Genomic DNA, 27,697 nt, shown 5'->3' with positions numbered 1-27,697 from the left:
GGGAAATTGCTGTAGAATGGGCTCTGTTCCACTTAGAGACAAAATTTCAACTCCTATAGAAACTATAGACTGTTTTCTATCCAATAATAATAATAATATGCATATTGTACGATCAAGGATTTTGTGGGAAGCCGTTTCAAAAATTACCCAATTAGCATAAATAGTCTAAACAGCGCCCCCATCCCCAACAGGTTAAATCGGTCACAAGCTTCCTTTGGATTGCCTCATCTGTTTAGAAATGCATGTGTCCTCTCCACTTTCCACTGCCTTTGCCTCTTCTATTCCCACTACAGCCTTCGCCAGCCCAGCATGTGTTCTGCGGCCAGCGGCCATCCCGTCCCTTACCAAAGAGATGAGTTATGTCACCTTTAGCGGACCGCTGAAGGTGAAATGACATTTGAGCGCTGTGCCAAATGAGAGTGGTCTCCACTCAAACGCTCCTGTCAGAATTGATCACTGCTATTTCGGCATGGCGCTCCAACGGAGTCTCGGGCGGCTCACCCCAAAAACTATATTAAGTTAGTCCAGATAGGAGCCCTCAGCGTGGCCCCTACTGGATAAATATGATTAAAGGGGGCCTAATAGCACATTGTGGGGAGAGCACTATAGTGTGTGAAGAGAAGACAGAGAAGACACAGTTAGGACTTACCCTCCGTATCATCCCCCTCTCCTCTACCTCATCTCCTTCCCCCACTTTCTCAGTTCACTATCTATTCATTGTCCCTCTCTTTCTCTCTCTCCACATCAGAGGGTATTATGGCACTACGGTCACCTTGGGGTGTGATGGGAACAGAATAGACCACTCAACAGACAGCGAAATCAAGTTAGCTGATATTGGTTTTAGGCCCCACTGAATGATCAGGATTCTGTGACTGCACAGACACATACACATACACACACACACACACACACACACACACACACACACACACACACACACACACACACACACACCACATGCAGCATATACTTGAGAACTACTCGTAACAAAGAAAAAAGTTGGATTACGAGAACTTTGCAAATACCCATGGCCAGGACCGTGTTGTACAAAGAAGAAATAGATTTGCAACCATAATAATAATACAATGAGTGGTTGTGTGCAGCTCTTACCACATTTTGAGGAATTGCAGGTAGGCTACGGGGCTTCTTGTGATAATAGCCATGCCATAATCTTTGCTCTGAATGGTTAAGAAACATACTCTTAATTGTTTTAGAAAGCTTATTGAATAGACGTGAACTAGTCAAGAGCTGTTTGTTGGAGTGAGCTATTGGCTTGTTCCCTGAATAGGGCCTTTAATGTCCTTGTGACATTATGTGTGTACATTTTTTACCCAATAAATTACTAGGTTATACATATGGAGTGTACGACTCTGTTTTTATACAGTAGCTTACAGTTTATTCTCTGTTAGTTAGCACCTCTACACTAAATAATTTTCTCTGGGTTTGCGTCAGCCCATTCTTTTTAATTAGACATTTGATAAAACACAGCATATAACACAGTTGGATCACTTACATCTACACTCTAACACTCTTGTGCGTTTTCATTCAAATTAATTAATTAGTTGTTTTCTCTGAAAATCCCAATTTTGTCATGTCTCACATCATGTTTGTTTGATTTCTGGGAAGATTTGAACTCACTTAACTCCATAATTTCCCCAAGTTTTCATGCTCATTGCAAAGCCCTAGTTCTGTGTTGCTTTGACAGTCATTTATGAAGATTGTTATTCATTTCATGTCATTAGTAATTAATTCACATTCGTCCCTCGGGTTTAAAATTCTTAAACTGTCACTGGAATTTTTAAAACACTGCGAGCTGACTTTCGATTAACCTTTACTTAACACCCATCCCAGATCCGGGACCATCCTCATCAGTAAAAGCTGACTAGCATAGCCTAGCATAGCCCCACAAGTAAATAATAGCATATAAATATCATGAAATCACAAGTCCAATACAGCAAATGAAAGATAAACATCTTGTGAATCCAGCCATCATTTACGATTTTTAAAATGTTTTACAGCGAAAACACAATATTTATTTCTATTAGCTAACCACAATAGCCAAAGACTCAACTGCATATTTTCACCATGTTTCTACCGCATAGGTAGCTATCACAAAACCGACCAAATAGAGATATAATTAGTCACTAACCAAGAAACAACTTCAACAGATGACAGTCTTATAACATGTTATACAATAAATGTATGTTTTGTTCGAAAATGTGCATATTTGAGGTGTAAATCATAGTTTTACATTGCAGCTACCATCGAAAATATCACCAAAGCAGCCAGAATAATTACAGAGAGCAACGTGAAATACCTAAATACTCATAATAAACCATTTATGAAAAATACATGGTGTACAGCAAATGAAAGATAAACATCTTGTGAATCCAGCCAATATTTCCAATTTTTTAAGTGTTTTACAGCGAAAACAAAATATAGCATTATATTAGCTTATCACAATAGCCAAACACACAACCGCATTTATTCACCGCATAGATAGCATTCGCAAAAACCAGCAAAAGATATAAAATGAATCACTAACCTTGACTAACTTAATCAGATGACAGTCTTATAACATCAGGTTATACAATACACTTATGTTTTGTTGGAAAATTTGCATATTTAGAGCTGCAACCCGTGGTTATACATTGTGAATATGTAGCATCGATTCACCAGAATGTCCGGAGCTATTTTGGACACTCACCTAATCTGACCAAAGAACTCATCATAAACTTTACATAAAAATACTTGTTGTATGGCAAATGAAAGATACACTGGTTCTTAACCTCTAACGAGCACCTACCCCGGGTCCGGGAGCACCCCCCACCCCCCCCACACTGATTAGCATCGCTAGCATAGCGTCACAATTAAATAGTAGCATCTAAATATCATTAAATCACAAGTCCAAGACACCTAATGAAAGATACAGATCCTGTGAATAAAGCCACCATTTCAGATTTTTTAAATGTTTTACAGGGAAGACACAATATGTAAATCTATTAGCTAAACACGTTAGCAAAAATCAACATTTTTCTTGTCCACCATTTTCTCTCAACACCAGTAGCTATCACCAATTCGGCTAAACTAAGATATTGATAGCCACTAACCAAGAAAAAAACTCATCAGATGACAGTCTGATAACATATTTATGGTATAGGATAGGTTTTGTTAGAAAAATGTGCATATTTCAGGTATAAATCATAGTTTGCCATTGCAGCCAGCATCACAAATCTCACCAAAGCGACTAGAATTACTATAGACAGCGACGTGTATTACCAATTTACTCATCATAAAACATTTCTTAAAAATACACAGCACATAGCAATGGACAGACACAGATCTTGTGAATTCAGACAACATTTCAGATTTTCTAAGTGTTTTACGGCGAAAACACAATAAATCGTTATATTAGCATACCACATACGCAAACGTTACCCGAGCACTGATTCTAGCCAAAGAGAGCGATATCATATCATCGCCAAAATATATTAATTTTTTCACTAACCTTCTCAGAATCCTTCAGATGACACTCCTGTAACATCATATTACAACATACATATACAGTTTGTTCGAAAATGTGCATATTTAGCCATAAAAACCCGTGGTTATACAATGAAAATAGTAGCAAAACAAGCCTGGTAAAGTCGGTCGCCATCTTTGAGTGATCTAGTTTAATCAATAGCTAATCATATACTTGACAAAAAAATACAGGGTTGACAGGAATCGAAAGACAAATTAGTTCTTAATGCAATCGCTGATTTACATTTTTTTAATTATCCTTACTTTTCAATACAGGTTGCGCCAAGCGAAGCTATAGCAAACAAGATGGCGACATAAACGTTTAACATTTATCGACAGAAACACGATTTATCATCATAGATTGTTCTTACTGTGAGCTGTTCTTCCATCAGAATCTTGGGCAAAGAATTCTTTCTTGGGTCTAATCTTCTTTTGGTCGAAAGATGTCCACTTGTCCGTCGAAATGCCCACTAACGTACGACCGGGAGCCCGAAATGTGCCCAGCGCGTCAAAGTGCACAACAAAGCAATGCCTCAAAATCGCACTAAACGGATATAAATTGCTATGAAACGGTTTAAATTAACTACCTTATGATGTTTTTAACTCCTATAAAGAGTAGAAACATGACCGGAAAAATATAACTGGCTACACTAATGCTTGGAAAAAGAGCCGTTCAGTGTCCTCCACGCGCATGACGCATCTGGGAAAGAGTTCCTACCTACACGTGTTTTTGTTTTATAGGGGCTGTGATTGGGCAATCGACACCATTCAAATCGTCATCACGTAAAGGCATCCAGGGGAAGACGTAAGCAGTGTCTGTATGCTCATAGCAATAACAGTGGCCTTAAAACTGACTCCAGATCAGGGGCCAAAATGTGTGAAATCTGACTCCATGTCAGGGAAATTGCTGTAGAATGAGTTCTGTTCCACTCAGAGACACAATTCCAACGCCTATAGAAACTAGAGACTGTTTTCTATCCAATAATAGTAATAATATGCATATTGTACGATAAAGAATTTAGTAGGAAGCCGTTTAATCTGTAATGCAATTATGCTAATGAGAAAACAGCACCCCCTGTAGTCGCAAGAAGTTAATGCAACCGCCGTGTTAGATTTTAAAAAATAACTTTACCATAACAAACAGCTTGCGTTATTGCGAGACAGCGCCCGCCAAAACGGCAGAGAATAGGAATCAACATTTTCCACAGAAATACGAAATAACATCATAAATTGTTCTTACTTTTGTTGAGCTTCCATCAGAATCTTGTACAAGGAGTCCTAGGTCCAGAATAAATCGTTATTTGGTTTTAGAATGTCCTTTTCTCCTGTCGAATTACCAACCTTAGCTAGCCATGTGGCGCGAACATGCCCATCTTCTCTTGACGCAAAAAACGGAAAATTCCAAAAGTCCCAATAAACGTTGAATAAACTGATACAACTCGGTTGAAAAAAACTACTTTATGATGTTATTATCACATGTATCAAATAAAATCTGAGATATCCGCCGTGTATACCGAACGCTTTTCAGAAGCCAATGTCGACGTACTTCGCACGCCAGAGAAGACAAAGAAATTTCCAGACCCGTCACTCCAAAAGCTCTTGTTCGGCCTCAGATCAAGCTAGACACCCCATTCCACCTTCCACTGCCTGTTGACATCTAGTGGAAGGCGTATGAAGTGCATGCATATCGATAAATATTAGGCAATTGAATAGGCAGGCCCTGGAACAAAGCATCATTTTCAGATTTTTCACTTCCTATATGGAAGTTTGCTGCAAAATGAGTTCTGTTTTACTCACAGATATAATTCAAACAGTTTTAGAAACTTGAGAGTGTTTTCTATCCAATAGTAATAATAATATGCATATTGTACGATCTAGAATACAGTACGAGGCAGTGTAATTTGGGCACAATTTTTTCCAAAGTGAAAACAGCGCCCCCCTATTGACAAGAAGTTTTAACTGTTTTGAACTCCAATCACAGATACAGATGTTGGATCTTAATTTGACACCTTTCGTCATAGGAGGAAAATAATCCTGCAGCAGGAGGATTTGAATGACTGATATTTAGAATTGCTGCCAGAGGGCGGCTGGAAGTGGTGTTTGTATGCTATACAATCACTTAGACTGCAGGTCCACTAGACGTCAGACGTCACATAGTAGCCTATGTAGTCTATGTGTATGTGAAGTATTATGTGGATTATAATAAATTGACATTTTTAGGGGGTAGATGTATTTTTCATTAGGGAAAATCAAATTTTTTCATCAATTGTTTTATTATTGTCACGCCTACTTCCGTTCCCTCTCTCCGGCGCTTAACATTGCTGTTCTACTTTCCACTGGTCCTGGCAACCCACATTACGCACACCTGCCCCCCATCATTATGCACACAGGGACTTCATTATTACCTTGATTACTTCCTCTTTATTTAGCCCTCAGTAGCCTCAGTCTTCAGGCAGAATTGGTTTTGTTCACGTTCAGTATGCTTTCCCTTTTTTGTTTATCTGCTTATTTTCATTATTAAACTCGCGTTTTGAACCCGTTTCCTAGCGTATACATTACAATTATATCTTCAAGGCAAGTAATAGGCAGAAAAAATTAATTGTTGCCTTAGTGCCTGTGTGTTCCAACGGTTACAGCCGCTAATTTTTGGAGGAACTAGTAGGCCTACTTTTCAAGTTACTCTCTGTAGGCTGTACTCTTAAATAATTTCTGAAGGATGTAACTTACTTTTTAGTCTGCTACTTTCAGTGCCGGCTCCAGCCTCCCACCAAGTGGGAAACAGCAGAGAGAAATATATATATATTTGAATGTATTTCCTGCAAATCTACACATTTTGAAATGGGTGGCAGGGTGTAAAGACATTTTTGCCTTTTTAAAGCAAGTTCTGCAGTTCTACACATTTTGCCATGGGGCGGAGAGAAATGTTAGCAATTTTATAACAAATTTTCTGCAATGAATGCCATGTTAATAAAATCTGAGTGAAAAAAAACATCAATGGGGGCCAGCTGAAAGTCAGGGCCCCTGGGCACGTGCCCTGCATGCCCCTGTGGTAATCGGCCATGATTACTGCAAGTTTAGATAACTGGCTAGACCAGGGGTCTTCCACCTTTTCATGCCCAGGGATCAGGGATGTTGTGCTGCCATAGTGCGGGGGAGTGGCACTGTCACGTTCTGACCATAGTTCTTTTGTATTTTCTTTGTTTTAGTATGGTCAGGGCATGAGTTGGGTGGGTTATCTATGTTTTGCGTTTCTATGTTGGGTTTGTCGTTTGGCCTAATATGGTTCTCAATCAGAGGCAGGTGTTAGTCATTGTCTCTGATTGGGAACCATATTTAGGTAACCTGTTTTTGTATTGTGGTTTGTGGGTGATTGTTCCTGTTCGTGTGTTCCTATGTTTAGTGTGCACTATTTTGGGACTGTTGCGTCTTCGTTTATTTTGTTCAGTTAATTATTTTCATTCTTGATGAAAAGTATTCGAATAAATATGAATACTCACCACGCTGCGTATTAGTCCGACATTTCCTACTCCTCAGAATGAGGAGGACGAAGACTATTGTTACAGGCGCTCCCTCACTTTTACAATTCAAGAATACACAGTGCTGTCCACCCTGATTCAAAGGGCGCTCAAATCGCTTAAAATAACCCACATCAAGATCTGTATGTCTGTTGCCTACGCCTAATAGTCCTACTCATCACTCTTATTTATGTATTATTATTACGAATAGAAGATTATCACTTCTCACATTGGTGCTCGTTTTGTAAAGTTAGATCAAAGCTGAATCAATGTCTCGCAAGATCACATAATGATTAATTTGCATTTGACATAACCGAATATAACAGCATATGTGACCGACCACCTTGATTCGGGCCTTATGTAGAAAAATTTGATATTGTGTTTTTTACATTGGATTAAAGCAGAGACACAGAGGTACAAAATTGTATATCATACACTGCATTTTTGAGGAACAATGGGAAAGTAATTCTGCTTTCAAAGTTGATAAACTTGTAACCTCAATTTTGAGAAGATGGCATTTGAATGTTTTGATACTACTAGGAGAGAGCTCTCCTTTGTCTACACCCATTCAGCATTGTTCACAAGCCAGCCCCCCCTCTCTTTAAGGATGCACATGTGAGGTCATGTGCTAAACAGTAAGTAGTGTAGTAAAGATTTAAACTAAAAGTAGTAAAAGTAGTAGCCTATAATTAGGAAAAATTACAGGTAAACAGAGCGTGTCCAGATAAAAAATATTAGATGATGCTTACCAAAACACACTTGTCGAAATTGATGGGTCATGTGAAAGAAATGCTATAACCCCTAGCCACATTTTGCTAAGTGGATGGGTCTCTACAGAAGTGATAAACAGTACAGCTATAGTAGCAATATCAGAAATAGTGTCAATATAAATAAAATAATATACAGTATTTACAAGAACAATATCAGTAACAATATCAGTGATATATGAGGTAGTTTTATGCATACAATCAGGGGTAAAGTGGCTGAGCAGCGGGATAAAAAAAAGGTAGCAGCAACATATGGCGTGTGTGTTGGGAGAGAGTCGTGTGAATAGTGGCACTGCAGATAGTGCTGATGACTGGTCCGTCCAAGCCACGCATGAACAAGAGAATTTATATTCGGAGAGCCTGTTTCTGTCCTGCCCTTGGCTTTGGTGCAGGGCATGTGGTGTCCATAGCCTCTTCGTCACAAAGCTCCCTGATCTTCTCAAAAAGATACGTTTGTCTAGCTGTGTCCAGTCCAGGTGGTGCTTGTATAGACAAACCATCTACGGGAGGAAGGATGTCAGTGTTGCGCAGCAGCTGAAACCTGGTCCCGACTGAGTCCGAACGGTCCTTGGCAACAAAACACCAGTCTCCAGAGCATCAAAGCTGTAAAACAGGAAATAACGAAAACAAATTAAAGACTTTACAACCTTGCACAACATCAATTCACCTCCAAAGTTTAGATAAGTAGAATAACCTCATTCAATGCAATGAAAATGATATTGACCTGAAGTGTTGGTACTGCTTGATCTGTGGCAGTGGCCTGAAGTATGGAGTCAGGTTTTGTTGCCAACCATAGCTTTCCACCAGCATTGTACCATCCTCCAGTCCAAACAGCTGTGGGATGTTGACCCCTGTCACAGTGCTGTCCATCACAACACCAGCAATCTCAGATGAGAACACCATCCCCACAGGGAAGCATGGTGGTGGCAGCATCATGCTGTGGGGATGTTTATCATCGCCAGGGACTGGGAAACTGGTCAGAACTGAAGGAATGATAGATGGCACTAAATACAGGGAAACCTGTTTCAGTCTTCCAGAGATTTGAGAATTGGACAGAGGTTCACCTTCAAGCAGGACAATGACCCTAAGCATACTGCTAAAGCAACACTCGAGTGGTTTACGGGGAAACATTTAAATGTCTTGGAATGGCCTAGTCAAAGCCCAGACCTCAATCTAATTGAGAATCTGTGGTATGATTTAGAGATTGCTGTACACCAGTGGAGCCCATCCAACTTGAAGGAGCTGGAGCAGTTTTGCAATGAAGAATGGGCAAAAATACCAGTGACTAGATGTGCCAAGCTTATAAAGACATACCCCAAGAGACTTGCAGCTGTAATTGCTGCAAAAGGTGGCTCTACAAAGTATTGACTTTGGGGGGTGAATAGTTATGCACGCTCAAGTTCTGTTTTTTTGTCTTATTTCTTGTTTGTTTCACAATAAAAAATATTTATCTTCAAATTGGTAGGCATGTTATGTAAATCAAATGATAAAACCCCCCCAAAAATCTATTTTAATTCCAGATTGAGGCAACAAAATAGGGAAAATGCCAAGGGGGTGAATACTTTCTCAAGCCACTGTATTGATATAGTAGAATGAAAAAAATGATTACTTCTATTATGCATATTGTAACATCTTGTGAGGAGTTACTTTCTAATATAAACACCCTTGACATCTTTCTCATCAAACCTCGTAAGATTGCTTTCCGTGCTGTATTGACGTATCCTGAGAATGACATCTGCTGCTTTAGATTGAACAGTCATATCTCAGTTATTGTTTTCTTATCTACAAAAAATAAGCTATTTTCTTTACTTTCAGAGTGCGAGCTGATCAAGGGGACGAAAATGTAGATAATGCCAGATGTTTGTTCACTGTCCGAGGAACAGTCTGTGGAAGCTTTATTGTTGGCAAAGTGTCCATAACCAGAGGAAATTAAACTGTTCTGTGTTTTTTTTCTCTCTTCCTCTCTACCTGTCTCACATGCATTAATTTAAAAAACCTTAAGATGTCAGCTGCTAATTTTAAGATTTACACCACATAAACACTCAGCCATTTTCACTGGACTATAAAGCCCCTGTTGCTGCGAAGTCATGATTTCCCTGGGGGTTAGCCTTGCAATAACCAAGTGGTGAGACACATAGCCCTCTTTATTTAAATGTTTCAGGTACACTCAGACAGGTGTTTGAGTCACATACAGTCAGTAACCACTCACAGAGGCACACACAACTTGCATTTATATAACCTCAGACCCACCTCAGTGTTCACTATCCACAGAGGAAGACCACAGAACCACAGACATTAGGTTCCTCCCCCCACAAAACCTTTTCTCTCTCTCTCTGTTAGAGTGGAACGCTCATGGAGAGATGTTTGGAGTACTGTGACATGTCAGTACTACAACGTGCTGCACAGTTTGGAGGAAGAAGGCTACCTTGACCTGTCGAATTCTATCCACCTCTTCTGTGTGGGATATGTATTTCCTACCTTGTCTGCGGGCAGATCTGCAGCATTTCACAGAGAGTTGGAATAATCACCCTTTAAGTACAGAGGCGAACCTGACACCTCACCAGCTGTGGCATATCGGAATGCTACAAACACCTGTGTCTGTGCCAGACTACAGTATGCAGAGGTATGTGTCTGTGTTATATGTGAATGGCTTGACAGATCTTCCTTTAAATGCATCTTCACTAATACAGATTTGTTTCTTTTGAGCATTCCAGATTCAATAGGTGGAGGACCTGCTTTATCAGGAGGATAATCTGGCAATACTGACAATGGGGTGTAATTGTTCCTGACATCCCATGCCCCCTGTCTACTGAGAATCTTGCAACATCAAGTGAACCCAACCATTGACTCCTCATCTTTTGGTCAGGACATATACATGCCTGCCCTTCGATTAGTTATGAGTTTCCAGCCTTTTAAGGTGCAGTACTCCCACACTAAGTAAGATATTGTTTTAGCACCAGTGCCACTCTTGATAATGGCAACAACAAAAAACAAATTGGGAGGAGGGAGAAAGGATAGCAGGCCCAGCTGTCAAAGTGAGAGTAGGCTATTCTGGATAGAGCAGGTACTTTTGTGTAGTCCGCAGATACAGAGAGCTGTGAAAGCCTGTCTGCAGATTAAAAAGGTCCAAATGAAGAGCAGCGGTTCTCAGTCCTGGTCCTGGGGACTCAAAGGGGTACATTTTTGTTTTTGCCTTAGCACTACACAGCTGATTAAAATGATCAAGTCATCGTCAAGCTTCAAGTGGCTTCAAGTGGTATTTATGTATTCATTTGTGACGCTATCCTTGACATGATCCTGCTATTGTCACATGCATCTATCTACCCAATATAATCATGATTTGATATAAGGGATATTATACAGGATGTATTATTAAAGAGATGCTTTACATTGAAATACAGATAGAGATGTAGTAGTTCCAGAGTTAATGTTTCAAGGTCAGATTTGCATTTCACCTCCTGATGATTATGATGACTGAATAAAATAAACAAAGCTTAATCATGCTCTCTCTCTCTCAATCTAGTCTATTGCATAGTTACAATGTGTAATCATTTATGTCCCAATAGCAGGAGTGGTAAACACTGTTGAAGTGTATAATTGTATATAGGACTTAGCACAATAAAGTTATTATATTCTACTCAATCCATAGGCTTCATTAATGCCATTCAGACTTGAAGTCGATACTACAACTATGATAGCTGAGGTTCATAGATTCTGAACTAATAGTCATACCAAAAGTTGTAGGGTCCTTACACAGATCGGCTACATACTGTAGCTAGTTACACATCCATAGGCATACAGATATTTGTATCCTCCACTACACAATAAGCAAGTAAATAGTTAGCTAGCTTTGTTACTTCAGCTGCATTGCATGGCAAATATAAGCAAGGAAAGCTTACACAATTGTATATTAAATTTGCAGTAAATGCTTTAGCTAGCTAGATTCTTTACATCCACTGTTTCACAAGAGGACAGCCTGGTTTGCTGTTTTTCTCAGGAGTCCTTAGAACATTAAACACAAATTACAATTTCATACTCATGTCATAACACTAGCTAGCTAGCCAACTAATGTTAATATCCATTTTCGTAAGTTAACTTTATGACAAAAAAATTGGCAAAATCGTTTGTCTCTAACTAACATATTCCTCTCAATTGTACATTTTTTGCTTGTCTCGTATGACGCTGAGTACATTTACTTCCACCGTAATGTTTTGTCAGCCATCTTTGTTGAAGAAAGTCACCAGGGACTGGTGTGGTATTTTATTTATATTTATTTATTATTATTTATATTAATATTATCTATTATTATTACAAACAAAAATAATCGAACTGTTTTCCATGTTATTTGGTTAGTTATCTTAGGCATCCTCATAGATAATTATGTTATCATGGGACTGCCCATATTTCCCTCTGGCCAACGCCAATTGGCGGCCAAGGGTTCGCCTTAAGAAGCAAAGGTGCGTAATGAGTCAGGGAGATGGTCACGCCCTGATCTGTTTCACCTGTTCCTGTGATTGTCTCCACCCCCTCCAGGTGTCGCTTATTCTCCCCAGTGTATTTATCACTGTGTTTCATGTCTCTCTGTGCCAGTTTGTCTTGTACGTTAGTCAAGTCAACCAGCGTGTTTTCCCGTACTCCTTTTGCTATTCTCTTTTTGATAGTCTTCCCAGTTTTGACCCATGCCTGACTCTGGATTACTTTCCCGCCTGCCTGATCATCCTGCCTGCACTGACCTTGATTCTGCTTGCCCTTACCTTTTGGACTCTGAACTGGTTTTGACCCTTTGCCTGTCCACAACTATTCTCTTGCCTTCCCCTATTGGATTAATAAATATTGTAAGACTCCAACCATCTGCCTCCCATGCCTGCATCTGGGACTCGCCTTGTGTCATGATAGTCTTAGTGACAACAGACCTTTTTATTAGGACAATTTCACAGGTTTCATTAGGACAATTGGAGGTTTACGAAGTTGCAGCTATGGTATGCTTAGAAATTAACAGTGCAAATTATTATGGTACAGCTATTTGGACACTTAATAATCATGGTGCTTTTTGGAAAGTTTACAAACATTGGTTGTGGTAATTATAATTGAAATGTGGGTATCATTGTGGTAAGTGGGGAAATAAGTATAGCAAGTTATAATTGTAATGGCTTAGCAGATCATAAAAACGGTACATTTTTACATGGCTAAAAGAGTAAGAATATAATATCTATCTACTGTTTACAGGAAACTCATTCTACAAATATAGATGAGGTTGGGTGGAAAAAGGACTGGGAGGGAGAAATATATTTTTGTCATGGTCAAAGAAACTTCAAAATGGGTCATTATATTAATATAAATTTTGATCCGATTATGAAAACAGATGGATTATTTTAAATATTCTATTGGACCAAAAACAGATATGGCTAATTAATCTATAGGGGCCAAATAATGATGAACCCCACTTTTCAGAAAATATTTATAATAATCTATTGAGCTCACAAGCAACAAAATAAGCTATTATTATGGTGGGAGGTTATAATATACTTCAATGGATCGTAAAGGAAATCATTCTACAAACTATCACCCTCGAGCACTTAAGGAGATTACAAAGATCATGGATACAATAGAACTAGTGGATATATGGAGGTTGGAAAACCCTGACCTAGTGAGATATACATGGAGGAGGCTTAATCAAGCTAGCAGTCTTGATTACTTCCTATTCTCGTTCTTGCTGGCATCAAAAGTTTTTAAAAAGTAGTAATAGAAGACCTAATGCAATCGTACCACCATCTAATTGGCCTCCATATAACTCTTACAGAATTTCCACGTGGACGGGGATATTGGAAATGTAATCAAAGCCTATTGGATGACAATTTGTCATTAACTAAGACAAAATAATTCATAATTTACTTTTTTTGTACAACATAGGTACAGCAGATCCCTTTTTGTATGGGACACTTTCAAATGTACTTTTAGAGGCCATTCAATACTCATCATTAAAACAAAAGCAGTTTAGGTCAAAAGAGATTTAGACTAATAAAGGAAATTGAGTAAGTAACAGCGCAGGTACAGTGGTTCCTCCTTTAAAAGTTGCATCATACTGTGGCACACCCCGCGTGCTGCTGCAGCATTCTGTGGCAGTCATTTAATTCTCAGCCATTTATTCTACTGCAAGTAATTGCTAGTTTGACCACCAGAGAGCATCTTTGAGAAGCATTTGATAGTATTCTGTATTGGCATTACCAGAGAATTTAAAACCTTTTTTGTAATAACGTAGTATATGGGATTGATTTTAAGTAATTTGACTAATATTATGGTGTTTCCGTTCAGAGAATAATTGTCAGTTTGTTAATTCAGACCATTTCACCCTCGGAGCGCACACTGGACGTTTGGGCCGAGGAGTAGGGTTGATTTGAGCGTTCTGGCCTTACAATGAAGTCAAGCACCCAAGCTAACATTGGCTAGCTACTTCCAGACACAAATGTGACCAGTCTTACCATTTTATTCGCCCTAGCAGAGCTGGTATGGCAGTTTCCGTGTTAACCAGAGCGTTGGTGACTGTAAATGTGCTGCTGGAAACAATTTACTTATGCTTTTTTCCCGTTGTTTACTGACACCGGCCATATTCAACAGGCGTTGAGCGCTTGTAAAGTAATTATTGTGAGCTCTGGTACACTCAGACGAGAGTGCTCTGAAATCCGTGTAGATAGGAGGCTGGACACATGAAATTTTTAACAAAGTTATTTTCTGATAAAAACGAGTTCTTTCTATCCGCCGCAGAGCCCAGTTTCATAATATGACCATATTACTTCATTTTGAAGTAATCGTGAAAAAACAGGCTTTATTTTAGTGCATTTTTCACCCTGCCAGCTCCAATTTGTTCTATTGAGCACCGTGACACCAACTCACCTTCCGAACGTTCTATTCCCAGCTTATTGTTCAACGTCACAATGTATGCCTGCTTCGCTATTGTTGGCAATGAGACCTGCTCACGTTGTTTTATAGTTGAAATGTAAACAACAAAAATAACATATTAACTCTACGGTCTTCCCATTGTATCCTATGGGGGAAATATAGGCATGTCTGTCAAATATCTATAGATTTTTTCAAGTCGGGCGTAACCGGTGTGAAATGGCTAGCTAGTTAGCGGGGTGCACGCTAATAGCATTTTAATTGGTGACGTCACTCGCTCTGAGACCTTAAAGTAGTTGTTCCCCTTGCTCTGCAAGTACCGTGGCTTTTGTGGCGCGATGGCTAACAATTTTTAAGGGTGGCTGTTGTCTGTGTGCAGAGGGTCCCTGGTTTGAGCCCAGGTAGGGGTGAGGAGAGGGACGGAAGCAAAACTGTTACACAGGCACCATTTTTAATCAGGAGAATCTCCTCTTTGTAATTATGTAAGTCTGGGCAGCGAGCTCGTTTGTCATCGATTGCTAGACCAGAAATAGTCAGAGGCTGTTATGTTTTCCCTACTTTTTCATTACACAGACATAAGCACAGTTGACACCCTCGAGGTGTGGATGTTTACATTCTACACAAGTCGTTTTTTCCCAGTTTCGTCTGATGAACAGATTGTAGTAGTAAAATAAAAAGGATACATTTTTAATTGAATTCTAAGCATCACTCCAGTCAAAACAGGCTCTGCGAACGTTCGATGCCATTCATTTGCTATGGGCTCGCGCTAGTGTTAGAGTTTAGCCAACGTTCTTAAGCCATTTTTCAGCCTTGGGTGAATTTTGACTCGTTCTATTGTCCAGTCTATAGATGGCCAGAGTGAATTTACGAAAGCACCCGAATGTCCATTGAGAAAGTACAACGACTATACCATTTAGCTAAGCTAGGAATGATGAGAATAATCAAATCAATAAACGTTGGGTAGTTAGATAGCCTATAGTTAATACACTGGCAAGTTTGATGTATGACTACTAACGTTAGGTAGCTAGCCGGTACATACTGCTGTAATGATATGCTATGTGGATCGTAAGGACAGCGTAGCTAACAAATTGTCAGCCAACATAACGTGTAAGGTAACTTATTTGAAAAGTCTTTACTTTATTACATTGAGTAGTAAGCTACCCCTTGGTCGTTAGGGCAAATCTGGTCTGTGATAGGAGTTTTTTTTCTTCACACCTAGCTCAGCTATTAGACTATTCTTTAAAGGTTGAATAGTCTATTGTTCGGCTATTAGCCCTCCCCAATTTGCAACAAATTGCTGTTCCCATCTCATTCCTTTCCCTCTTCCACACGTCATCATTATGCTCCTGAATGGCTCGCTTGTGGGCATGCTGGCAGGATATGGCAGCATCTTCGTTTGTGCGTCAAGAATTCTGCATACAGTAGCACATTTGTATGAAGGTGTGGTTATTCACAGGCAAATTGTTATGTGCTATGGAGGTACATTTGTGTCGTTTTGTCGAGAGTAAAACATTTTATTTTCAATCAAAAATTATTGTTCTGAAAGCAACTTTTTTCCGACACAAAGGAAGTCAAAGCGGACACCTACGAAGATGGCATCTCAGGTAAGCAGTACTGGGCTGTATTGACGTATCCTAAAAATGACATCTGCTACTGTCACGCCCTGGCCTTAGTTATCTTTGTTTTCTGTAATATTTTGGTTAGGTCAGGGTGTGACAGGGGGGATGTTTGTGTATAGTTGTCTCGTCTGGGGTGGTTGTATGGTATAGGGGTTTTTTGGTAGAGTGTATGGGTTTGTGTTGAGTGTAGGTGTCTAGGTAAGTCTATGGTTGCCTGAATGGTTCTCAATCAGAGACAGCTGTCATTCATTGTCTCTGATTGGGAGCCATATTTAAGGCAGCCATAGGCAGTAGGCTTTTGTGGGTAATTGTCTATGTGTAGTGTTTAGTGTCAGCACTATTTGTTTGAATAGCTTCTCGGTCGTCTGTTTGTTGTTTTTGTTCGTCTTCATAATAAAAAGAAGATGTCGTTCTATCACGCTGCGCCTTGGTCCACTCTGCCTCATTACGACGATCGTGACAGCTGCTTCAGATTGAATGGTCATATCTCAGTTTTTGTTTTCATATCAATAAAAATAAGCTGTTTTCTTTACTTTCAGAGATCGAGCTAATCAATGGGTCGAAAATGTAGATATTGCCAGATGTTCACTGTCTGAGGAACAGGCCGTGGAAGCTTTATTGCTGTCAGTGTCCAGAACCAGAGGTAATTAAACTGTTCTGTGTTCTTTTTCTCCATCTCTACCTGTCTTGTTGTACATGGAACCTGCCTCACAAGATATCAGCTGCTAATTATCTGATTTACACCACATAAAGGTTGCAAGATCGATTCCCCGAGCTGACAACGTAAAAATCTGTCATTCTGCCCCTGAACAAGGCAGTTAGACCACTGTTCCTAGGCCGTCATTGAAAATAAGAATTTGTTCTTAACTGACTTGCCTAGTTAAATAAAGGTAAAATAAAAAATAAGCACAGCCATTTTAACTGGACTATCTGTCATGACTTCCGCCGCGTCCGGCGGTCGACGTCACCGGCTTTCTAGTTACTGCCGATCCACTTTTCATTTTTCATTTGTTTTGTCTTTGTTTCACACACCTGTTGTCAATCCCAAAACCACTTGTTCAATATTTAACCCTCTGTTCCCCACATGGTTTTTGTGAGTGATTGTTTATTGTAATTTCGGTCCGTCTGTGTGTGCTCAAGATGTTACTTTGTATATTTGTCTTTTTTGAGTAAAGCACGTTTTTTTACTCGTATCTGCTGTCCTGCGCCTGACTCTCTCACCAGCAACACACAGGACTTGTTACACACTCTGTTGCCGCCAAGTCATGATTTCCCTGGGGGTTAGCCTTGCAATGATCAAGTGATGAGACATAGCCCTCTATATTTAAATGGTTCAGGTACACTTCGATAGGTGTCTGCATCACGTACAGTGTCTTCTATTGACATTATCTTCTATTGTTTGTCCTCAAGTGTCTGTTTTTCAGCATAAAGTACTCTGTAGCCACTTAGTGTGGACACCAGGTGAGACCACACAACAAGTCTCTCTTCACTTCATCCCTCTCCCCCTTCTCCCAAAATCCTCTAGGTTATATCAGCTGTTTTGGTGATGTGAGAGTGGAAGCCACTCCCATCATTGCAACCTCACCCGCTCTTAAGATAACCTCTGGGCCAATTAGGGGCCCAAGGCTGGTTAGGAGACACAGCAATTGTGATGAACTGAGAGAATATTACGGTAGCACTATAATTCATGAATCATATGCTGTCTACTGCTGTTCTTACCTCTGTCTTTTTGTCTTCCACACCTCTCTCCCCACCTCGTCTTTCTTTCTCGTTTTATATTGCACACCATATGTGCCTTGAAGTACAGATTGAACTTGTATTTATAATATTACAATTATCATAATTATAATGGATTTATGTATTTAACACCTGGATAATGAACTTCTTTCAATAAAGCGTTTCACATTCTCCACTGGTTGAAATGAAGTATCTCATTGAAATACTATCCAGTCCTCAGATTAATGCAGATGAAGCGAGTTAGATATGCATATTTAGTTTCTCTATATATGAATTATAAATCAATCATGTTCTAGTCTATTGCACAGTTAAAATGTGTAATCATTGATGGAGCAGGACTGGTAAACACTGAAGTGTAGAATTGTAATACATACATGCAGACACATCATCATTCAAATAATGGAGTTTGATATGACTGAAAAAGAATCTCATAGAGATTTATACATGAACCGCACCTTTATTTGCGAAGGAAGAGTACATGATCAGTGAAAATATTCAATGTACAGGCTACAATGTGGGAATCTCATGTGTGGTAATAACTACAGTACATGTGTGTATAGGGCTTGCATCCTTGGCACAATAAAGTTATATTCTACTCTATCCATAGGCTTCATTAATGCCATTCAGACTTGAAGTTGATACAACAACTATAATAGCTGAGGTTCATAGATAGGTATGAATATTAGTTCAGAACCTAATGTTTTGGGGTCCATACACAGATCGGCTACATACTGTAGCTAGTTACACATCCATAGGCATACAGTTATTTTTATCCTCCACTACACAATAAGCAAGTAAATAGTTGTCTAGCTTTGTTACTTCAGATGCATTGCAAGGCAATCTTAACGTTTTAGTGACGGGGCAGTATTCGGAAATTCTGATGATTGACATGCCCAAAGTAAACTGCCTGTTACTCAGGCCCAGAAGCTAGTATATGCATATACTTGGTGGAATTGGATAGAAAACGATCTGAAGTTTCTACAACTGTTAAAATAATGTCTGAGTATAACAGAACTGATATGGCAGGCGAAATCCGAGGAAAACCAATCCGGGAAGTAGGATTTTTAAAATGTTTTCCATTGAATGCCTATTGACTATGTAATTGGTTAGTAATTGGTTAGGGCCCAGATTGCAGTTGCTATGGCTTCCACTAGATGTCAACAGTCTTTAGACATGGTTTCAGGCTTGTTTTCTGAAAACGAAGAAAAATACTTTTTGGTTAAGGACCTGAGGAAGCATGCAGTACTGGTATGCGCGCGTGACTGTGTGGGCGCCCTTCGTTCTTTTTCCTTTCTATTGAATACGCTATTGTCCGGGTTGAAATATTATCGATTATTTTGATAATTGACACCCTGAGGATTAGTTATAAACATTATGAATGAAAATGAAGGAGTTGTCACACATGCAGTTATCAAAAATGTATGGGAAAATCTGCTCAATCCAAATGTACAACCAACTGATTGCAGCACTACCACAAAAATGGAGGAGGCAAGTGGAAAAGGGAGAAGGTAGGGAACTTGTTTGCCTACCATATATTAAAGATACAAATTGGCTGAAAGAACTGGCATAAATCGAAAAATACACCAGTTTCATCTGAGGACAAAAATGTTGACAGCTGTGCCATACAGGTTGCAAAGTAAATGGGAGGAGATTTTTGATGTACCAATTCCACGGCACATGGTTAATGAACTGGTACAAAAAAACTACACTTGACTCAACAATGAGTTCTTCAATTTAAATAATTTTATAAAATTCTTGCCACCAACAGAATGCTATATACAGTGGGGAGAACAAGTATTTGATACACGGATGATTTTGCAGGTTTTTCTACTTACAAAGCATGTAGAGGTCTGTAATTTTTTATCATAGGTACACTTCAACTGTGAGAGACGGAATCTAAAAAAAAAATCCAGAAAATCATAGGGTTTATAGGGTTAAGTAAAAAAAATATGTTTTTTTAATTTTATTTTTTTAATCAGGTTACAGCCTTATTCTAAAATTAATTAAAATACAATAATTCTCATCAATCTACACACAATACCCCATAATGGCAAAGCAAAAAGAGTGTTTGTGAAATGTTTGCAAATGTATTACTGTAAAACTGAAATAAGTATTCAGACCCTTTGCTATGAGACTCGGAATTGAGCTCGAGTGCATCCAGTTTCCATTGATCATCCTTGAGATGTTTCTACAACTTGAGTGTGCAAAGCTGTCATCAAGGCAAAGGGTGGCTACTTTCAAGAATATCAAATATCAAATATATTCTGATTTGTTTAACTACTTATGGCTGCAGGGGCAGTATTGAGTAGCTTGGATGAAAGGTGCCCAGAGTAAACTGCCTTCTCCTCTGTCCCAGTTGCTAATATATGCATATTATTAGTAGTATTGGATTGAAAACACTCTGAAGTTTCTAAAACCTTTTGAATGATGTCTGTGAGTGTAAAAGAACTCATATGGCAGGCAAAAACCTGAGAAGAAATCCAACCAGGAAGTGGGAAATCTGAGGTTGGTCGATTTTCAACTCATCGCCTATCAAATACACAATGGGATATGGGTCATGTTGCACTTCCTACAGCTTCCACTAGATGTCAACAGTCTGTAGAACCTTGTCTGATGCTTCTACTGTGAAGTGGGGCCCAAGGAGACGGGAATGAGTCAGGTCTATCATGACCTGACCATGCTCTGACCATGCACATTCACATGAGAGGGCACTCTGTTCCATCGCACTTCTGAAGACAATGGAATTCTCCGGTTGGAACTTTATTGAAGATTTATGTTAAAAACATCCTAAAGATTGATTCAATACATCATTTGACATGTTTCTACTGACTGTTACGGAACTTTTTGACATTTCATCTGCTTTTAGTGAACGTGCTTCCTGACTTTGGATTTGTTTACCAAACACGCTAACAAAAATAGCTCATAAATGATGGACATTACCGAACAAAACAAACATTTCTTGTGGAAGTGGGAGTCCTGGTAAAGGTAAGTGAAGATTTATAATGCTATTTATAACTTTTGTTGACTACACAATTTGGCGGGTAACTGTATGGCTTCCTTTTGTGGCTGAACGCTGTTCTCAGACTAATGAATATTGTGCTTTTGCTGAAAAGCTTTTCGAAATCTGACACAGCAGTTGCATTAATTCTTTAATTCTATGTTAAACATGTATCTTTCATCAAAGTGTATGATGAGTATTTCTGTTATTTGACGTGGCTCTCTGCAATTTTCCGGATAATTTGGAGGCATTTCTGAACATGGCGCCAATGTAAACTGAGGTTTTTGGATATAAATATGAACTTTATCGGACAAAACATATATATATTGTGTAACATGAAGTCCTATGAGTGTCATCTGAGGAAGATCATCAAAGGTTAGTGATTAATTTTATCTCTTTCTGCTTTTTGTGACTCCTGTCTTTGGCTGGAAAAATGGCTGTGTTTTTCTGTGATTTTGCGGTGACCTAACATAATCGTTTGTGGTGTTTTCGCTGTAAAGCCTTTTTGAAATCGGACACTGTGGTGGGATTAACAAGAAGTATATCTTTAAAATGGTGTGAAATACTGTATGCTTGAGGAATTTTAATTATGAGATTTCTGTTGTTTGAATTTGCGGCCCTGCACTTTCACTGGCTGTTGTCATATTGATCCCGTTAACGGGATTGCAGCCATAAGAAGTTTTAACAGTTGTTTGGTTACTACATGATTCCATATTCCATTATTCTACAATGTAGAAAATAGTGAAAATAAAGAAAAACCCTGGAATATGTGCAAACGTCTGACTGGTACTGTATACTGTAGCAAGCTAGCTTGCTGAATTTATAACAAAAGAGAACAAATTATTAAAGCTATTAATAATGTCTGTGTGCATGTCCAAATATTAATGAAGTCTGGAATCGAACATGGTTTCACTGTAGATTTCAAATGGCAAGAGTCAGACAAGCGTCAACACTCAACATGTCAACAGCTCGTATAGGCACGGTTTGGCTGAGACTCATCTCTTGACAGGTAGGCTGGTAGTATTTTTCTGAAATAATTATTTTCACCTGACTTACAGTATGCCTGTCTTAATTGAAATGGTGCTCATATAACTTTAATTAGCTGGCTAAGGTTAGCATGCTAGCTAGTTACACTGGCAGCTGTCAGTCAATGCCCTATTTGTTGTTTTTTCTCTTCTACACGTGGAAATCACAACGTTACCACCCCTAATTCCTGAATATGTTTAAACAGCGTGTGTCAGACTTCAAGGTGGAACCTAAACGAGAATTTCCTCTCTAGGACAAAAATTACTCGAAACGGGTGCGGCAACTCAACTAACAATGAGGAATCGGCCCAGAAGAGGGCCGGAACTGATTGAATCGGCCCGGAATCAAAATGCATGGCTGCCCAGAATTGTCCCAAGTACATCAGGTCGTTTCCGTCTACTGGAATTCAGCCGACCTTGCCGGCATTTTACCAAAATCCCCCCAGAAGCGGCCCAATTCAATTTTAAATGTACACAAAATTACCCGATTTAGTTATTTTAAATATTACTATTATACATTTTATACATACAAATTATACCCATCCACAAAAATGTTATACAATTATATGTATTTTTTACCCCCTTTTCATCATATCCAATTTTCCCATCTCTGCAACTCCCATACGGCCTCGGGAGAGGTGAAGTTCGAGAGCCATGCGTCCTGCAAAACATAACTCCGCCAAGCCGCCCTGCACACTTAACCCAGAAGCGAGCCGCACCAATGTGTCGGAGGAAACACCATACACCTAGTGACCGTGTAGGCGTGCATGCGCCCGGCCCACCACAGGAGTCCCTACAGCGCGATGGGACATGGACATCCCAGCCGGCCAAACCCTCCCCTAACCCGGACGACGCTGGGCCAATTGTGCGTTGCCTCATGCGTCTCCCGGGTGCGGTCGGCACAGGTATCGAACCAACATCTGCAGCAACGCAGTTTGCACTGCGATGCAGTGTCTTCGATCTCTGCGCCACCCGGGAGGCCCCATTCACAAAGTTTTTAATGCTTATCAAATGCCTTACACAAAGTATCGAAATACTAAAATACTACTTAAACAGGACTCTTAAAGAATTTAATTGAAATGTTAATTAAAACAATTTGATCACAGAAACAATGAGCAAATATGTAAAAATTATGAAATGTTAATCATATGAAGCAGCTCGTGTAATCATCTGCCAGAGAGTAGCCACAATCGGCCCGAGCCCCAAGTAATACATTTTGGCCAGATAACTCACACCAGAATCGGCCTAGCTTAATCCCTGCATCCTAGCCATAAGTGGGGCAGCAGGTAACCTAGTGGTTAGAGCGTTGGGCCAGTAACCCGAAAGGTTGCTGGACCAAATCCCTGATCTGACAAGGTAAAAATCTGTCGTTCTGCCGCTGAACAAGGCAGTTAACCCACTGTTCCTAGGCTGTCATTTTTTAATATGAATTTGTTCTTAACTGACTTGCTTAGTTAAATAAAAGTTTCAAAAGTAATACTGCTTCGGCCCGCATGACATCGGCCGAGTCTGACTCTCAGCCGAGTGCCCCGACTCTCAGCCAGAATCGGCCCAGATCCACTGTGCTAGCTGGGAAGTTCCTGAGATGCGCTTTTAACTCCAAATTTGTTGATTTTCATTGTTTTACATGAATCTATGCTATTGGTTTCCTTCCTTTATGTCTGTATAAACGTTTCAAGACCGATTGAATAATTAATTGTATTTAAAATAGCTTGTCATCAAAACTCTTAAGTCCATTGGCTCTCAAAGTTGTCCGTCAAACCTCTTATCTCCACCACAGCTCTTGAAGTGAAGAGCACATCTTCACTACTGAGGATATTTTTGTTCATGGATTCTTAGCCAAACACCATAATTACCTTCTGCCTTTGTAATATGATAAATTTCTGGAGTAAGATAAGTATTTCTCAAATATAATTCTGCTGTTGAAATTGGGTTTTGAGGGTGAGTGCAAATAAAATGGCTAGTAGCTTTGGCTAACCCAGAATCTGACAAAGTTTAATCTTCTGTTTTTAACTCCCCATATGATCTCTGCTTGTTGGCTAATTAGCCACATTGTCATTGGCATAAACAGTGAAGAGATTAATCAGATGTGTGTGGCAATGGCTAACTAGCTATCACATTAGGTTGCCACTAAAAAGCTGGCTAAGCTAGCTAGCTATTTGTGTCAACCATTTAGATAACGTTAGCTAGATCAACCAGTCAGTCCAGTGCAGCATCCTCCCACTCCATTGCTCTCTCTCGGTGTGTGTGTGTCTTTGTGTGTGTGTCTAAAAGTCATTCTGTTTTTATGACAAGCCTATAAGCACATCTGTCATACAGTCAGTGTATCATCTCAATATGAGTTGTGCCATATACTGGGGGTATGTGTCTTTTTATTTACAGCTTGTAGCGGAACAACCGACAGGGAAGAGAATGTGCCAGCCTAGCCCTTGATCATGACTCTCAATTCCATTACATTACACACAAGAATCAATGGATGGAACCGTCTTCTGTATGGGGGAGTTTTGTTAAGAGCCCCAACGCTCAATCTGAACATTAACCCACATTGCTTGAGGTACAGTTTGGGAAGCATAAGGATATTATCTTTAATATCAGTGAGAATTATCTTTTTTTCTTTTTTCTTTACAAAATGTTAAATTGTTACACCTTGATAGGGTTAGTGTTCCCACACGGCCATATCTCCATGTTACAGCACTTGTTTACGGAAGACAAGAGGCTAATTAGCTATCATAAGTATGCATAAGTGTAACTCGGGACATGTAGCGGAAGTGTTGTTTCATCAGATTGAGGCGCCCATAGCTGTATGAATCTGTGCAATACTGCAACAGTATGTGTATATATTTTATTTGAATTCTTTCTCGCTGATGAAATATGTTTTTTTGAAAGTGGCATTGCAAGCAATGATTATTGACGTTTCTAAATGTTAAAACACAGTGTTGGGATTGCAGTTCACACGAGGTAGTCGTGGGCTAAGCAAATGGCTGAAAACTGTAGAGAGAAGGCAGAATGCCGCTTATTGTTTTCGAGAGCTAGGGCTAGCCAAGTAAAGAAAATACCCTTCAAAGTGGAAAAGAGAGGTTTGGAAGAGAAGGAGGATGGAGGGCAAATCCTAGCTTGGCAGGAAAAAGATGATTGAATTGACTATGGCAATTGATATCTGCAATGTTTGATTATAGATTACTTACGTGATACTTACCTGAATACCGACCTTGATGTTTAATTCCATGCTGAATTTGACCTGATTTGCATACTAGTAACATGATTGATAGTGACATTTCAATATTGATTGCTGGACTGTTGTAACACTTAACCGATCCTCCTTGATATTTAATTCTGAGTGAAAAATGAAACATCACACTTGGTGAAAATCTTTTTAGCATGCATTCACCATCACATGCACTTGAAATGATATTCTGAAATACATTTTCATTAAGGCTATTGAAATTGTATAATTATTCATGTACAATTTACCTTTTTATGAAATTGAGGGCATTGTTAGATATTAAGTCAACTTTAAATAAAACTGTAATTGAAACTGTACAGCCTACGGACTGTTTGATGTCTGACTTCATTGGAGACTACCTGTGCTGGAAGATGGTGCTGGCAGGCTTAAATAATACATGAATATCAAATCAATTGCACTAAGTTGTCCTTTTTTGTTTGCTGTCATAGTTTACCATAAGGTTTTAAAAAGTATCAAACTAAATTTGTAACTGGTACTTAAGTAGTTTTCTGACTGAATAATATTTTACTCATACTTGAGTAGTTCCTTAATAAGAGGGTTACTTTTATTTTTACAATCTAAGTGACAGTACTTTTACTTAAGTACAGATTTTCAGTACTCTACCCACTTCAAATTATAGATAACCTAACTATAAAACATGGGCGAACATCCACACTGGAGAAAAGCTTATCGTTCTACAGTAGGCCTACATCAGCTCAGCTCATCAACTCAGAAATCAGCTCATCAACTCAGCCAGGGAAACACAAACAGTAGCCTATTATCGGTTTTCCTACCTTTCATTATGTGACAATGGATAGGCTAACGGTTATCCTACAAAATGTAGCCTATGTGTTATTTCTTACATTATTTGCACAGAATTTTTTGTGTTATTACATACAACCGGAAAGAACTTTTGGATATCAGAGCGGCGGTAACTCACCAGCATTACGACCAGGAATACGACTTTCCTAAATTGGATCCTTTGTTCGTACCCCTCAAGGCAATTGAACTGATTCCAGAGGGTAATCCAAAACACCGCCAGCTGAAGAGAGATATTCGGAGTGGACTCCTAGTCCGACTCTGGAGGCACACACACCACCCTCCGCTTCCGAGAATATTACTCAGTAATGTTCAGTCTTTGGATAATAAAGTTGACGAGCTCATGGCGAGGATTTCCTTCCAGAGAGATATCAGGGATTGTAACATACACTGTTTCACGGAAAATGTCTCTCTTGGGATATACTGTCTGAGTCCGTACAGCCAGTTTCATCGCATTGACAGGAATAAAGATCTCTCCGGAAAGAAGAAGGGTGGTATGTTTCATGATTAACTACACATGGTGTGAATGAGATAACATACAGAAACTCAAGTCCTTTTGTTCACCCAACCTAGAATATCTCACAATCAAATGTCGTCCGTATTACCTCCCAAGAGAATTATCTTCGGTTATAGTCCCAGCCGTGTATATTCCCCCTCAAGCCAATACCACGTCGGCCCTCAAAGTACTACACTGGACTCTATGCAGACTGGAAACCACATATCCTGAGGCCGCATTTATTGTAGCCTGGGATTTTAACAAAGCTAATCTGAGGAAAATGCTACCAAAGTTCTACCAACACATTGACTGTAGCACTCGCTCTGAGAAAACAATAGACCACTGTTACTCAGCTTTTCGAAGGTTGAAGAGGCGCACTGGCTGTGTGGGTGGACCGTTTCAGATTGTTAGGGATGTGTACACCGAGAAACTTGAAGATTTTCACCTTCTCCACTGCGGTCCCGTCGATGTGGATAGGGGGGTGCTCCCTCTGCTGTTTCCTGAAGTCCACGATCAGCTCCTTTGTTTTGTTGAAGTTGGGTGAGAGGTTATTTTCCTGGCACCATTCCGCCAGGTCCGTCACCTCCTCCCTGTAGGCTGCCTCGTCAATGTTGGTAATCAGCCCTACTACTGTTGCGTCGTCTACAAAGTTGATGATTGAGGTGGAGGTGTGCATGGCCACGCAGTCATGTTTGAACAGGGAGTACAGGAGGGGGCTGAGCACGCACCCTTGTGGGGCCCCTGTGTTGATGATCAGCGTAGTGGAGGTATTGTTTCCTACCTTCACCACCTGGGTGTAGCCCATCAGGAAGTCCAGGCCCCAGTAGCATGAGGCTCATTTGAATTTCCTGATGCAGCAGGAAAATTCTCCAAGACAAACGAGTGATCATGTGAAGATTCGACATCTGTAAACACATGGAAATTCATTTCATTAGGCATTAATCCTTTAAAGTCTAGAGTAACATAATACAAAAATACCGATCAGATTTTAAACAGTTTAAGCTAGATATATCTTCTTATATGGGATGCGTATCAATCCACCACATCCGCCTATGTCAGACTTCGCATCTGCGGTGGGAAGT

At 39.6% G+C, this 27,697-nt stretch overlaps 1 long non-coding RNA gene across 1 annotated transcript; it reads left to right on the top strand.

Moving 5' to 3' along the window:
• Positions 1-9,349: 9,349 nt before the first annotated feature.
• LOC129858845 (uncharacterized) lies at positions 9,350-11,302 on the top strand. The gene is made up of 2 exons (XR_008760101.1): positions 9,350-10,427; positions 10,519-11,302. It is a non-coding gene; the product is annotated as an uncharacterized LOC129858845 (long non-coding RNA).
• The last annotated feature ends 16,395 nt before the right edge of the window (positions 11,303-27,697 follow it).

This window comes from Salvelinus fontinalis, chromosome 7, assembly GCF_029448725.1.
Source record: "Salvelinus fontinalis isolate EN_2023a chromosome 7, ASM2944872v1, whole genome shotgun sequence".
Classification (NCBI taxonomy): domain Eukaryota; kingdom Metazoa; phylum Chordata; class Actinopteri; order Salmoniformes; family Salmonidae; genus Salvelinus; species Salvelinus fontinalis.
Note: the sequence above shows the minus strand (reverse complement) of the source record. Positions and strands in the feature narration are given on the sequence as shown.